Source organism: Delphinapterus leucas, chromosome 16 (genome assembly GCF_059928025.1).
Source record: "Delphinapterus leucas isolate spDelLeu-1000000601 "Yukka" chromosome 16, BTC_Dleu_Yukka2, whole genome shotgun sequence".
Taxonomy (NCBI): domain Eukaryota; kingdom Metazoa; phylum Chordata; class Mammalia; order Artiodactyla; family Monodontidae; genus Delphinapterus; species Delphinapterus leucas.
Genome location: NC_143144.1, coordinates 56512188 through 56529131, shown reverse-complemented (window position 1 = coordinate 56529131; position 16944 = coordinate 56512188). Strand labels below are relative to the sequence as shown.

Here is a 16944-nt window from a genome sequence, read left to right as displayed (position 1 = left end):
TCTGTTTCTCAAATACACCTTGCTTTTGCTTATCTCAGTCCCTCACGTCACCCTGTTTCTTCTGCCTAAAACGGTCTTCTCTCAAATCTCGAGAGTCTTGATCCTGCTTGGTCTTCAAGGACATAGCTCAAAAGTTATCTTTCCTCCCAGCTGACTCCTAGTTATCCTTTGCTTTATCTGTCTTGAATTTTCAACACAAGTGCATATGTTTCATGTATCCAACTGAATTTTACACACTCCAGGAAGTAAGAGACTAGTAGTAGTTAAGAACTTGGATTCTGGAGCCAGATTACCTAGGTTCAAATTTCTGACTGTGTGTTATAACAGTTCTATGGCCTTGGGCAAGTTATTTGTCTTCTTTATGTCTCACCTTCCTTGGCTATAAAATTGTTTTGATCTCAAAAAATTAAGATAATTAAGTAAATATCTGCAAACTGTTTAGAATAGTGTCTGAAAGCAGAGGGGTTGTATTTTGGTAACTCCTTTTTTTTCCTTATGTGATTAAAAAGACAGCTACATACAAAAATAATCAAAAGTTTATGTTGATGGGCATACAATGTATACAGATGTAATCTGCGACAATACAATAACAACCTAAAGACGAGGGACACAGCTACATAGGAGCAAAGTATTTTGTAATACTACTGAAACTAAGTTGTTATTAATTAAGACATTATATATATATATCCCCAGGGCAAACACTAAGAAAATAACTAAAAACTGTATAGTAAAAGAAGTGGGAAAGGAATCAAAATGGTACACTAGAAAGTATGTATATAACACAAAAGAACGCAGTAATGGAAGACTTCCAAAGAACAAAAGTGACATGAGATATGTAGAAAACAAAGAGCAAAATGGCAAAGATCCTTCCTTATCAGTAACTACGTTAAATGTAAATGGATTAAACTCTCCTATAAAAGGCAGAGATGGGCAGAATGGATTTAAGAAAAGAACATGATCCAACTACATGCTGTATACAAGAAACTCATGTTAGATTCAAAGACATAAAGAGGATGAAAATGAAAGAAAAGAAAAAGTCCATGAAAACAGCAACTGAAAGAAAAATGAAGTGGATATACTAGTATCAGACAAAATAAATGTTAAGATAAAACTTGTTACAATAGACACAGAAGGACATTATATGATAAAAATCAATTTACCAAGAAGATTTAACAATAACTATAAATGAAATATAACTTTTAAAAATTCTGATTACTATGTTGTACACCTTAAACTCATAAAGTACATCAACTATGCCATAATTAAAAAAAAAAAAAGATTTAACAATTTAAAATATAAATACACCTAACAACCAAGCCCAAAATATATGAAGCAAAATTGACAGAGTGGAAAGGAGGAAAAGTTCAACAATAATAGTTGTAGACTTCAACATCCCACTTTCAATAACAAATGAAACTAAGAGATAAAAAGGAAACAGAAAACTTGAGCAACACTATAAATCAAGTAGACCTAAAAGACATACATAGCCCACCAAGAGCAGAATATACATTTTTTCAAGTGCACATGGAACATTCTCCAAGGTAGACCATGTTAAACCACAAAAAAAGGTCTCAATAAATTTAAAAAGTTAGTAATCATACAAAATATCTTCTCCAACAATAATGTAATGAAACTGGGATCAATAACAGGAAAACTGAGAAATTCATAAATATGTAGAAATTAAAAAACACATTTTTAACCAGTGAGTCAAAGAAGTAATCACAATGAAAAACAGAAAATACTTGGGAATTCCCTGGTGGTCCAATGGTTAGGACTCCACACTTCCACTGTAGGGGGCACAAGTTTGATCCCTGGTCAGGGAACCAAGATCCCACAAGCCTCATGGTGTGGCCAAAAATAAAAATAAAAAAGAAAGAAAAAGAAAGAAAATTAGAAAATACTTTGAGAAGAATTAAAAAAAAAACCCAACATACCAAAATATACGGGATGCAGCTAAAGCAGTGCTCAGAGGGGAATTTATATCTGTAAACGCCTATATTAAAAAAAAGAGTATCACTAATCAGTAACCTAACGTTCTACGCTTAAGGAACTAGAAAAAGAAGAAACTAAATGCAAAGCAAGCAGAAGAAAGGAAATAATAAAGATTTGGGTGGAGATTTTTTAAAGTGAGAAAATAGAAAAACAGAAAATCAGTGAAACTAAAACTTCTTTGAAAAGAATAACAATAATGACAAACCTTTAGTTAGACTGACGAAGAAATTAAAGAGTGATGACTCAATTTACTAAAATCAGAAATGAAAGTGGGAGCATCACTACTGACTTTAGAGAAATAAAAAGTATTACAAAATATATAACAAACAAGAGTATGCCAACAAATAGATAACACAGATGAAATGGACTAATTCCTAGAAATAAACTACCAAAACTGACTCAACAATAAAAAATATAATAGATCTAGTAAAAGCAAAGAGATTAAAACAGTAATTTAAAAAACTTCTGACAAATAAAAGTCAAGGGTCATATGGCTTCACTGATGAATTCTGCTAAACGTTTAAAGAAGAAATAACATCAATTCTTCTCAAACTGTGCCAAAAAATAGAAGAGGAATACTTCCTAACTCATTCCATGAGGCTGGTGTTACCCTGATACCAAAGACAAAAACATCACAAGAAAACTACAGTCCAATATCTCTCATGAATATAGATGCAAGAATCCTCAACAAAATAATAGCAAACAAAATTCAGCAGCATATTAAGAGAACTATGGACCATGGATTTATCCCAGAAGTGCAAGGGTGCTTCAACATATAAAAATCAACCAACTGAAAAAAAACTAAATACCTTATTAACAGAATGAAAGGGGAAAAAATAACATGATCATCTCAACTGACACAGAAAAGGCATCTGACCAATTCCAACACCCTTTCATAATAAAAATACTCAACAACCTAGGAACGGAAAGAAGATTTTACAACCTGATGATGAGCATCTATGAAAAACTCATGGCTAACATACTCAGTGGTGAAAGATTTAAAGTTTCCCACTAAGATGAGAAAAAGATAAGGATAGTCACTCTTGCCAAGTATTCAACACTGTCTGGAAGTTCTAGCCAGGGCAATTAGGTAAGAGAAAAAGAAACAAAAGGCATCCGAATTGAAAAGGAAAAAGTAAAAGTACCTCTCTTCACAGATGTCATGATCTTATACATAGGAAATCCTGAAGAAAAACTATTAGATCTAATAAACAAGTTCAGCAAGGTTGCCAGATACAAGAACATGCAAAAATCATTTGTATTTCTGTACATTAGCAATGAATACCTATACACTAGCAATGAACAATCTGAAATGAAGGAAACAATTCCATTTCCAATATTATCAAAATGAATAAAATACTTAGGAATAAATTTAACCAAGGAGGTGGAAGGCTTGTACACTAAAAACTGCAAAACAATGTTGAAAGAAAGAAGTCCTAAATAAATGGAAAAACATCCTATGTTCCTAGATCAGAATGCTTAATATTGTTAAGATGGCAATATACTCCCCAAACTGATCTACAGATTCAATGCAATCCCTACCAAAATGCCTTTTTGGCAGAAACTGACAGACTGACCCTAAAATTCATATGAAACTGCAAGGGAGCCAAAACAGCCAGAACAATCATGTTCTGAAGAAAGCTGAACAAAAAGAAGAACGAAGTTGGAGGACTTACACATCCTGGTTTCAAAAACTATTACAAGCCACAATAATCAGAAAAGCGTGGTACTGGCACAAAAATAGACATATAGACCAATGGAACAGAACTGAGAATCCTAAGTAAATCCATACATCAATGGTCAACTGATTTTTGGCAAGGATGTCAAGACTATTCAGTGGGGAAAGAATTGCCTTTTCAACAAATGACACAGGGATGCTGGATAACCACATGCAAAAGAATGAAGTTAGATTCTTGACCTCACACCACATATAAAAATTAACCCAAAATGTATCAAAGATCTAAACGTAAGGGAGAAAACCATAAAACCCTTAAAAGGAAAACAGGGGTAAATCTTTGTGACTTTGGATGTAGCAATGGATTCTTAAATATAACACTAAAAGTACAAACAACAAAATATTTAACGCTAAACTTCACAAAAATTAAAAACGTCTATGATTCAAACAATATTATGAAGAAAGTGAAAAAACCCCAAAAAATAGGAGAAAATTTTCGCAAATCATATATAAGAGTCCAGCATCCAGAATATAAAAAGAACTCTTACAACACAACAAAAAAACAGATAACCCAATTTTAAAATGGGCAAAAGACTTAAATTCACATTTTCCCAAAGATTTACAAATGGCCAACAAGCACATGAAAACAAGCTCATTAGTCACTAGGGAAATGCAAATCAAAACCATGACATACCACTTTATACCCACTAGGATGGCTATTTAAACAAAACAAAACAAGGAAAAATACCAAGTGTTAGCTAGGATGTAGAAGAAATTGGGACCTCACATGTTGCTGATGGTAATGCAAAATGATGCAGATGCTGTGGAAGTTTGATGGTTCCTCAAAAAGCTAAATATAGAATTACCATGTGACCCAGCAATTCCTCTCCCAAGTATATACCTAAGAGAAATGAAAACAGGTGTTCAAACAAAACTTGTTACAGGAACGTTCACAGCGTCAATATTTGTAATAGCCAAAAAGTAGAAACACCCAAATGTCCAGCAACTGACGAATGGATAAACAAAACAGGGTTTAAGCATACCACGTAATAATATTCAACCATAAAAAGGAATTGTTTGGACTTCCCTGGTGATGCAGTGGTTAAGAATCCGCCTGTCAATGCAGGGGACACAGCTTGGAGCCCTGGGCCGGGAAGATCCCACATGCCGCGGAGAAACTAAGCCCATGCGCCACAACTATTGAGCCTGCACTCTAGAGCCCACGAGCCACAACTACCGAGCCATGTGCCACAACTACTGAAGCCCACGTGCCTAGAGCCCATGCTCCGCAACAAGAGAAGCCACCGCAATGAGAAGCCCACGCACCACAACGAAGAGTAGCCGCTGCTCACCGCAACTAGAACACAGCCAAAAATAGATAAATAAATTTTTAAAAAAACAGAAAGGAATTGTTATAGACTGAATGCTTGTACCTCCCCATATGTATGTTGAAGTCCTAACCGCCAATGTAACTTTTTTTTTTTTTGGCCATGCTGTGCGGCTTGCAGTATCTTAGTTCCACAACCAGGGATCGAACCCGGGCCACAACAGTGAAAGTGCCAAGTCCTAACCACTGGACCACCAGGGAACTCCCCAATGTAACTTTATTTTAATTAAGGTTAAGGGGAAATCAGAGCTGATCTGATAGGATTAGTGTCCTTATAAGAAGAGATATCATTATACTAAATGAAGTAAATCAGAGAAAGACAAATATCACATAATATTGCTTATAAGAGGAATCTTAAAAATGGATACAAATGAACTTATTTACAAAGGAGAAATAGACTCACAGACAGAAAACAAACTTACGGTTACCAAAGGGGAAAGAGGGGGTGTAGGGATAAATTTGGAATTTGCGATTAACAGATACAAACTACTATATATAAAATAGATAAACAAGGACCTACTGTATAGCACAGGGAACTATACAGCTTGTAACAACCTATAATGGAAAAGAATCTGAAAAAGAGTACATATTTATATATGTATGTATAACTGAATCACTTCGCTGTATACCTGAAACACTGTAAATCAACTATGCTTCAATAAAAATAAATAAATAAATAAAGGAGATACCAGAGAGAGCCCCTGACTCCCACTTGATTACAGAGAAAGGGGCCATCTGAGGGCGTAGTGAGAAGGTGGGCATCTACAAGCCAGGAAGAGAGCACTCACAAGAAACCAATCATGCTGGACCTTGATCTGGAATGTGAGAAAATTAATATCTGCTGCTTAAGACATTCAACATTTTATTACCGCAGCCTGAGCTAATACAGGAATGTAATACTGATATGTATTGTATTATGGATTAACCTCAAAAATAATATGCTAAAAGAAGCCAGACACAAAAGGTCATATGTTATACGACTCTTTATATAGAATGTCTAGAATAGGCATACCCATAGAGACAGAAAGGATATTAGTGATTGCCAGAGGATGGAGGAGGGGAAGGAGGGAGTGACTATAATGGGTATGGGGTATCTGTTTGGGGTAATGAAAATGCTATAAAATTTGATAGTGGTGATGGTTGTACAACACTGTGAGTGTAGTAAAAACTACTAAATGATACACTTTAAAATGATTAAAATGGGGAACTTTAATTTTTTAAAATAGAAATGAATATTGATAGCTGCAACATGGATGACTCTCAAAGGCATTATGCTGAGTGAATGAAGCCAGTCTCAAATGGTTACTTTCTATATATATGATTCCATTTATATGACATTCTCAAAAAGACAAAACTATAGTAATGAAGAACAGATCAGAGGTTGCCAGAGGTTTGGAAAGGGGTAATTACAAAAGAGCATACAGGAGTTGTTTGGGATAATGGAATTATTCTGTATCTTGAATGTAGTGGTGGGTATACAAATTTATACATAGAGTAAAATTCCTAGAACTGTACACAAAAATGATCAATTTTTCTATATGTTAATTCAAAAATAAAATCTTTGCTACCAAAAACTCCATTGGCCTATTTTGCACTTGGAAAGGATCCATGACCTATGCTTGATTTATGTCAGGTACTGGCCATTTGGAAAGTACTATTTCACTGAATTATGTGACTCTTCCAATGTAGACATATTTCATTGTACCATATCCCACCAAATAAAAAAATCACGTTTGTTAATATGACCACTAATCTCATCAGAAAAGTTTTTTAAGGGGAGTTGTCACACTCAACAGTAGTGGATAGTGTGTTTTCCAAAATTCTAATTTTTTCTTGAAGCTGGAATATTATCACTGGCAAACAAATACTGTTATTTCCTCCCCTCTCCACCCTGTATAACAGGCTCATTTCATTCATTTTTGAGAAAATGTCTGTCAAATACTAAAGTCTGAATAATCAGTTTGTCAGACATTCTTCCAAGTAAAATGGTGTTCCATGAAAAAAAAAGCATCTAATTTAGCTCAAACTCAATCACGTAAGTGCTTTATGCATACTTCCCATTTCATCACATATAATATTAACAAGATGTGTACTCAAGGGTTGAGTTTTAGTAAAAGCAGTATTTCTGTGTCATCAACAGTATTCATAGGTTAAACTGGCATTTTTTACTGCAAGTGTGTGGCAGTGAAAAACTGCAATGAAACTGCAATTAATAGATATATCTTCAGAATACTGTGGCATTTCTTTAGTTCTCAGTTTGCTGAGGAACAGATTATACGGTTATGTGCAAATACTGGTTTAAAGATAGGAAGCAAGTGGCGACTTTTTGACTAGAGAAGTGAAAGCAATAGGATACTTCAGCATTTAGTCTAATTATTACCAGTGCTCAGAAAGAGATGCAGAGTGGAGTAGTAACAGATAGCACAAAAGACTAGATAAATAGTCCAGTAAAATCTCTGAAGTCTCTGCAGAATAAAGACTAGTATGTTCGTGTAAGTACAAATGAATACATTTAAGGAAAAAAACTCAAATTATATTTATACAATGACTGACCCTAAGTAATCAGTAAGTACTAGATGTTACTATATCATGTTCTTTGAATCTACAATTACTAAAAAGTGTGTTATAACAGTGAAAAGAAAACACCAGAACTGCTGGGTATCTCTGGGAAGAATATTATACACTAAATATTATCCCTACAATATAGTGATGAACTGATCCTTGAAATTCTGTGTGTAGTTTAATAACAACAAATATAAAGAACTGGAATAATATATGACACAGTCTTTAAAACCATTAAGGGGAACATATATCAAGAAATATTAGAACAAGGCATTCTTATTGACAAAAATGTAGAATAAATTTTAAAATACTCCATATTACAACTTTAAGTAGAACATAACCAACCCAAATTCTCAAAATAAAAAAACACCTGAGGGGCTTCTCTGGTGGCGCAGTCGTTAGGAGTCTGCCTGCCAATGCAGGGGACTCAGGTTCAAGCCCTGGTCCGGGAAGATCCCACACGCCATGGAGCAACTAAGCCCGTGCACCACAACTACTGAGCTTGCACTCTAGAGCCTGCAAGCCACAGCTACTGAAGCCGGCGCACCTAGAGCCTGTGGTCTGCAACATGAGAAGCCACCGCAATGAGAAGCCCTCGCACCACCGTAACAAAGAGAAGCCCGCGCACCATAACAAAGAGTAGCCCCCACTCGCCACAGCTACCTAGACAAAGCCTGCCTGCAGCAACGAAGACCCAACGAAGACCCAAAAATAAATTAATTAATTAAAAAAAAAAAACACCTGAGAACACCAAATGTTGGTGAGGATGTGAAAGAACAGGAATTCTCATTCATTGCTGAGAATAATGCAAAATGGTATAGCCACCTTGGGAGACAATTTAGCAGTTTCTTACAAATGAAACATACTCCTACCATACGATCCAGCAACTGCACTCCTTGGTATTTACTCAAATGATCTGAAAATTTATGTCCACAAAAAAAACCTGTACACAGATGTTTCTAGCAGCTGTATTCATAATTGCTAAAACTTAGAAGAAACCAAGATGTCCTTCAGGTGAGTGGATAAATAAACTGTGGAATATCCAGACACAGAATTATTATTCAGTGCTAAAAAGAAATGAGCTATCAAATCATGAAAAGACACGGAGGAAACTTAAATGCATATTACTAAGTGAAACAGGCCAACCTGAAAAGATTACATACTATACTCTGAACATTCTGAAAAAGGCGAGACTATGGAGACAGTAAAAAGATCAATGGTTGCCAGGACTGGGGCGAAAGGGGGGATGAATACGCAGAGCACAGAGGATTTTTAAGGCAGTGAAACTATTCTATACGATACTACAATGGTGGATACATGTGTCAAAACCCACAGAATGTACAAGAATGAACGCTAATGTAAACTATGGACTTTGGGTGATAATGATGGGTCAATGTAGGTTCATCAGTTGTGATAAATGTACCACTGTGGTTCCATATGCCTATAGTGGGGAGTTTATGTGTATATGGAAACTTTTAGTACTTTCTGCTCAATTTGCTGTGAACCTAAAACTGCTCTAAAAAACAGACTTTATTAATTAAAAAGAAAAAAAATCACTCATAAAGTTTTGGTGTTGTATCCAAGAAAAACATCCACAGTTATTTGCAAGACTATTAAAATATTTCTCCCTTTTCCAACAACATTTCTGTATGAGACTAGATTTTCTTCAACGAAAATAACATATGCAATAGTTGAATGAAAAAGTAGATACAGGGATCCAGCTATCTTCTATTAACACAGACTTTAAAGGAATTTGCAAAATGTACAAACAATGCTCCTTTTCCCACTTAAGTTTTTTGTTTTGGAAAACAATGATTTTCACTAAAATGTTAACATGTAATAGGTTGATTATTGTTATTTTCAAATAAATTATTAATACAATGGCTCTTCAAAGAACTCAATAATTTTTAAGGGGTCTTAAGACCAAAAAGGTTTGACAACTGTTTCTCTAGGGTATCAAAACTCAAGCGATAAGAGGAAGCTATTATCAAATAAAAATAATTAAATTAGTGCTATTCAAAGAAAAGAGAAATACCTTGAGAAATACTTAATTACAGTCACCAAAATGTGGTGTTTAGTGGATAACAGACTTAATGGTTTCTAAGAGGATAGTCCCACTATAAGAATATATCAAATATCATGGTACCAAAAATACTGGCTAATGTTCTCAATTTACCATTGCTTCACATCCCAACAGAAGAGCAGACTTGATTATTTGCTATACACCATATTCATAAAAGCAACATACAAACATCATTATCATTTTATATCACATATTACAGAATTATAATAATGCCAGCTAACATTCACTAAAGCTGTATTTTTAAACTTGACATTCATTATTTTATGTAATCTTCCCAAAAATTCTGAGACAGGTATTATTACTCAGGATATTTTATTTACTTATTTAGTGATATGCGGGTCTCTCACTGTTGTGGCCTCTCCCGCCGCGGAGCACAGGCTCCAGATGAGACAGGTATTATTACTATCCCCCATTTATAGAGGCAGATACTAAGGTCAAACAGATACAAAAAGGAGAAGCTGGGATTCAAATTTAAGTATTCTCCTCTTAGAGGAGAGCTGGACAAACCTTTTCTGTAAAAGGCTATATAGTAAATATTTTAGGTGTTGCGGGTCATATATAGTCTCTGTCCCTGCCTTTTTTTTTTTTTTTTTAACATAACCCTTAAAATCCTTAGCTCTTGAGCCTTACAAAAACAGACCACAGCCCAGATCAGCCGTCCTCAATCAGGTTCCCTGAGAGAAATAAACCCAAATACCCTAAAGCATCCTTCTATATAATGAATTTACTTCTTGTCTACGCATCTAGAATGGTGTCCATTATATGAAATCTTTGGGAGAATTGACAGCCACTCAAATAATCATCTGTGCTCAGTGGTTCACCTGCAATCAATACAAGAAACAAATACTAAGTGTTATATCCAATCTGGATAAATAAGGATTGGCATTTTTTTCCCCAGAAACTGTACTGATGGCTCACTAATGCCAAGAAAGAAAAGCTGAATTAAATCGTACACTGTTTTACACTTATTATGTGGTCCTCAAGAATATTAACCTAAAAAGGCTAGCCATCACCATCATCACCTTGTAGAGACTGAGTATATCCTCAAGGAAAAACAAATTAATAAAACACTTTGCAAAACTGTATAATTTCAAACTGACAGAAAGTTCATCAATATTACTAAAGAGGAATCTGAACTAAAAAGCTACACTGCCTTTTGGGGCAATGAAAGGAGTAAAAGAAATAAAACCAAGGAATTCCCTGGAGGTCCAGTGGTTAGGACTTGGGGCTTTCACTGCTGGGGCCCAGGTTCAATCCCTGGTTGGGGAACTAAGAAAGCGGTGGAGCCAAAAAACAAAAAGGAGTAAAATCAATAACTGATTGCAAAGAGGCCAGCCAACTCCTTAAGGATTTTCAACATTATCAGTCAAGCAACTGACACAACATTAAATAGGAGAAAATATGAAGCACCCAGAATAACATCAGTCCACAAATCCCAAACCAATACTTGCAGCATGCCAGACATGTAAACAGAATGATAAAGATGCACTGTTTTTCTTTTTAAACTGAGGTATAGTTGATGTATAACATTACGTAAGTTTCAGGTGTACAACATAGTGATTCACAATTTTTAAAGGTTATATTCCATTTACAGTTATTATAAAATATTGGCTATATTCCTAGTGTTGTACTATACAACCTTGCAGCCTATTTATTTTATACATAGTAGTTTATTCCTCTTAATCCCCTACCCCTATCTTGCCCCTCCCCACGGTAACTACTAGTTAGTTCTTTATTTCTGTGTTTCTTTTCTGTTAAATTCATTACATTCTACACATAAGTAACATCATACAGTATGTCTTTCTCTGCCTTATTTCACTTAGCATAATACTTTCCAAGTCCATCCATGTTGTTGTAAATTGCAAAATCTCATTCCTTATGGCTGATTAGTATTCCACTGAGTGTGTGTACACACACACCCCCATTTTTTTTATCCATTCATTTGCTGATGGACACAACTTAGGTTACTTCCGTATCTTGGCAACTGTGAATAATGCTGCTATGAACACTGGGGTGAGTGTGTCTTTTTGAATTCGAGTTTTCTTTTTTTCTTTTTCCCAGATAAAATACTCAGGAGTGGAATTGCTGGGTCACATGGTAGTTCTATTTTTAGTTTTTTTGAGAAACCTCCATATTTTCCATACTGGCTACACAAATTTACATTCCCACCAATAGTGTACAAGGGTTCCTTTTTTTTCAAATCCTTACCAACATTTTTTATTTGTGGTCTTTCTGATGACAGCCATTCTGACAGGTGTGAGGTGATATCTCACTGTGGCTTTGATTTATGTTTCTCTAATGATTAACGATGTTGAGCATCTTTTCATTGTCTTTTGGCCATCTGTATGTCTTCTTTGGAAAAATGTCTATTCAGGTATTCTGTCCATTTTTAAATTGGATTTTTTTTGATGTTGAGTTGTATGAGCTGTTTATATATTTTGGATATTAACACCTTATGGGTTATATCATTTGCAAATATTTCCTCCCATTCAATAGGTTATCTTTTTGTTTTGTCCATGGTTTCCTTTGCTGTGCAAAAGCTTTTAAGTTTAATTAGGTCTCATTTGTTTATTTTTGCTTTTGTTTCCTTTGCATGGGGAGAGAGATCCAAAAAAAAAAAATACTATGATTTATGTCAATGAATGTTCTGCCTATGTTTTCTTCTAGGAGTTCTATGGTTTCCAGTCTTACATTGAGGTCTTTAATCCATTTTGGGTCTACACATGGCACAGAGAATGTTCTAACTTCACTCTTTTACATGTAACTGTCCAGTTTTCCCAGCACCACTTACTGAAGAGACTGTCTTTTTTCCACTGTATATTCTTGCCTCCTTTGTCATAAATTGACCATAAGTGCGTGGGTCTATTTCCAAGCTCTCTATTCTGCTCCATAGATGTGTATGTCTTTGTGCCAGTACCATACTGTTTTGATTACTGTAGCTTTGTATTATAATCTGAAGTCAGGGAGCATGATTCCTCCACTTCTGTTCTTCTTTCTCAAGATTGTTTTGGCTATTTGGGGTCTTTTGTGTTTCCATACAAATTTTAAAATTATTTGTTCTAGTTCTGTGAAAAATGCCCTTAGTATTTTGATAGGCATTGCACTGAATCTGTAGATTACCTTGGGTAGTATGGTCATTTTAGCAATATTAATTCTTCCAATCCATTAACATGATGTATCTTTCCACCTGTTGTGTCATCTTCAATTTCTTTCATTAGTGTCACAGTTTTTCAAGTACAGGTCTTTAACCTCTTTAGGTAGAGGTTTATTCCTAGGTATTTTTTTTTTTTTGATGCAATGGTAAATGAGATTGTTTCCTTAATTTCTCTTTTTGATAGTTCACTGTTAGTGTATAGAAATGCAACAGGTTTCTGTGTATTAATCTTGTATCCTGCGACTTTACCAAATTCATCGATGAGCTCTAGTGGTTTTTTGGTGGTGTCTTTAGAATTTTCTATGTATAGTATGTCATCTGCAAACAGTGATGGTTTTACTTCTTCCTTTCCAATTTGGAATTCTTTTCTTTCTTCTTCTTGTCTGATTGCTGTGGCTAGGACTTCCAATACATGTTGAATAAAAGTGGTGAGAGTGGACATCCTTGTCTTGTTCCTGATCTTAAAAGAAATGCTTCCAGCTTTTCACTGGTGAGTACAATGTTAGCTGTGGGCTTATCATATATGGCCTTTATTATGTTGAGGTATGGATAAAGATTCAGTATTGATAGGTATTTTCCTACTTAGATAACCATTACATTCAAGAAGACCTCACATAAAAACCTGCCTAGGTTAAGAGCACCTTGAGATATAATTTCTACAGCTTTTGTATCAGCACTTGCAGCCTAACAGGTTCACTTTATTTAACTCATTTTTACTCTGGAACCAAGCTGTGTGGGTATGAGTCCTAACTCTACCTTTTCGTGCTGTGTGACCTTTGGCAAGTTCCTTAATTTCTCAGTGCCTCAGCTCTAAAACATGCAATACACTTACCTCACAAGGTTTTCATGAGGATTTTAAAAATTAGTATTTGAGAAATTAGAGAGAATAGTACCTGGCACAAAGTAGGTATTACATGCACAAATCTTAAATGGAAAAACAAAACAAAAAAATACAGAAACAATGTCAGGCTCATGAAGTGAGAACTCACACAGATAAGGAGCAATGTGAAACTGACAATGAAAGGCCTTCTCATGGCAGCTGTCTCATATCCTTGGTTCTTAATATTCAGCAGTACTATATTCATAATACATACCTACTATGTGGAAGAGACTCAAAATTGAATTCTTTATCTTCTCTTCCAAACCTGCTCCACTCACAGTCTCTCCCACCTTTGTTAAAGGCAACCCTGCACTTTGAATTGCTTGAACCAAAACCTTTATAGTCCTCCTTATCTCCTCTCTCTCATGCCCCACATTAATCTAATCAGAAATTATGTTGCCCCTACTAATCCTAACCAATCTCTGCCAATTTAATATATTTACAGTCCTAATCACTTCTCCCTTACTGTTCTACAGCAGTCCCCAACCTTTTTGGCACCAGGGACCGGTTCTGTGGAAGACAATTTTTCCACAGTACGGGTGGGTGGGACGGTTCACGCAGTAATGCAAGTGATGGGGAGTGGCAGATGAAGCTTCACTCATCTCTCACTGTGTGGCCCAGTTCCTAAGAGGCTGCAGACCGGTACCTGCCCACGGCCCAGGGATTGGGGACCCCTGCTCTACTAGTATCCAGTGCAAGCAACCCAACTCTCACCTGGACAAATGCAAAATCTTCCAACGTGGTATCTGTGCTAATACTCCTGCTCCCCCTTCTCCCGGCCGATTCTCGACACAGCAGTCAGGTAGTTTGTTAAAACTAAGCCAGATCATCATGTCAGTCTCCTGCTCAAAAACCTAGCATGCTCCTGATTTTACTCATAGTAAAAGCCAAAAGTTCTATCTTCCCCTCAATTTTGCTGTGAACCTTAAACTGCTCAAAAAAATAAAGGAAATAAAATCAGGTTTGACTGTCTGAAATGCAGCTGAGCTTTACTTCAAAGGATTAAAGTAAATTATGGGAGAAAGAGGCCATTAGGGACATATCCCACACCTGCACCCAAAAAAACAAAAGTCCTCACAACAACAGCCTAATACACCTTACATGATCTAACTGCCCTCTTTCACTTTTCATGATTAGATTCATGTTAATTTTTGTAGGGTAGAATACTTCACAAGTAGCGCTATGCCTTTCCTATTTTATCAAATCAAGAGACATATATCTGCCTGTTCTACTTTCAGTGATGCTAAGACTGAACAGTGAATTCTGGGTATTAACTTGAACCCACCATTATAAAGTTACCTATCACCTTTCACCTAATAATTTTAGTATACATCAATAATCTGCCTAGATCTATTATTGTACTATGAGCACAAAGTGGTGACTTTTCTAATACCTTCATTCCTTCCTCATTTATTAACTGAAATTCTTCAGTAAAGAAGAGCTTTCTGCTATCAACTATTTGTTTAGTTTGAATACATTCTGCAACAAAATACATGCTACTTTCTATGCATAAATTTTCATAAGAATGAGTTAACACCCTTGAAATCTCCAAAGGTTATCAATAGTTATTTTTGCTTTTTATTTTTAAAATATCATTATGGACTCCTGGAATTTTACTCATTTGGTATAGTTCAACCTACTGCAGTCCTTTTTTTTTTTTTTTTTTTTGCGGTACGTGGGCCTCTCACCACTGTGGCCTCTCCCGTTGCGGAGCACAGGCTCCAGACGCGCAGGCCCAGCCGCTCCGCGGCATGTGGGATCTTCCCGAACCGGGGCACGAACCTGTGTCCCCTGCATCGGCAGGTGGACTCTCAACCACTGCGCCACCAGGGAAGCCCAGTCCTTACTTTTTTTACATTCACGTTTTTCATCTTAGGCCAGTGGGAGCACCTTTGAGATAGCTTCATGAACTTCTGACACAACTTACCTTAACATGATAGGCAGAAGATTTTAACTTGCAGTTTAAATTTGCCATTCCTCAATTATAATTAATCTTGAACAATTTTCATGTTTATTGATCTCTTTGAATTCTTTGTGAAATCCCTATTCATTTTCTCATCCATTTTTCTAGTGGGCTAGTAATCCTTTTTGCTTTCTGAATTTTACGAGTTCATTTTAATATATGGTAGAGATTATATATTAATAAAAGCTGCAATCTTATTCCTCTATTTCCTTTTTGATTTTATAGCATTTTTTGTCATGTAAAATACACTTAATTTTTAAATAAAGCAATCATTTCCTTCATAATTCTCAGTTTAGATCTGAAGGCCTTCCCAAATTCACTACGATAGAAAAAAACTGCCTATGCTTCTTCTAATTCTTTTATGGCTTTTTTCAATATTTAAATCTCTGATTTAGCTAATTATAATTAGCTGTTTATAAATCTATTTCCATTAGAATTTGGGATCTTCAAAGGCAATGACTATCTTACTTATTACGAGACTAAGAATTTTGCCTCTGGACCCAAGTGTTTTCAAACACAGGGTTTGAGGAGGTGATGTTGATGATGAATAGTCATAAACTCCATTCTCTATGCCCTTAAACTTGGGCAAGGCAGTCCTACTGAACCATGCTCGCTAAAGAGAAGATGTAGCACAGGGAGGAAAAACTCTCTGTTCTGCTTAATGCTAGATATAACATGTGCATTGCCCTGACATCTCGGAACAATTTTAAGAGGTGAGGATTGGGGGTGGGGTGCAGAAAATAAGTTTGGGAATTCAGCTTCCAAGAAGTGATGTCTGAATGGAGTGTGAAAGAACAAGCAGGTATTATTATACAGACAAAGAGCCTGATAAAGAGCACTCCAGAGTACAGAGTGAGCAAAAGGTATGACATGGGAGTACATGATCTACCTGAGGAATACAGGCAGTTTATTATGACTGCCTGGGCCAGTGCTTGGTATATAAAGTAAGTACTATATAAATGTTAGCTATTATCATGCTGATTATTGGGACATGGAAATAAATTAGGTAAAACTGTAAGCAGTAGGCTAAGATGCTCCTGGAAAGCCACGTTAAAGTCCGGATTTTATCCTGAAGATGATGGGGAGTGTCTGAAGGATTTCTGACGGGATAATGGCGTATTTTAGAAAAATTACATTGGCAGTGTGAATAAAAGACTGGCTGGACTACAGATAGGCAAAAATCATAAAGAATCTTCAATGATGGAGTATATAGTAGTGATAAAAACTTTTACAAAGTGAGGAAAATTT

The 16944-nt window shown here is 35.7% G+C and overlaps 1 protein-coding gene across 17 annotated transcripts in view; it reads right to left on the bottom strand.

The window, feature by feature from the left end:
• The window catches only part of LCOR (ligand dependent nuclear receptor corepressor), a 138594-nt gene that overhangs the window by 91485 nt on the left and 30165 nt on the right, over window positions 1–16944 (bottom strand). For 6 of the 17 annotated variants that reach the window (XM_089897978.1, XM_089897969.1, XM_089897971.1 and 3 more), the window contains one exon: window positions 4455–16944. This exon is cut by the window's right edge. The exons of 8 other annotated variants lie outside the window; for them this stretch is intronic. The gene's annotated coding sequence lies outside the window, so the exon portion shown is untranslated. The remainder of the gene's footprint in view (window positions 1–4454) is intronic. 3 more of the 17 variants (XM_089897973.1, XM_089897975.1, XM_089897977.1) reach the window with 2 other exon arrangements.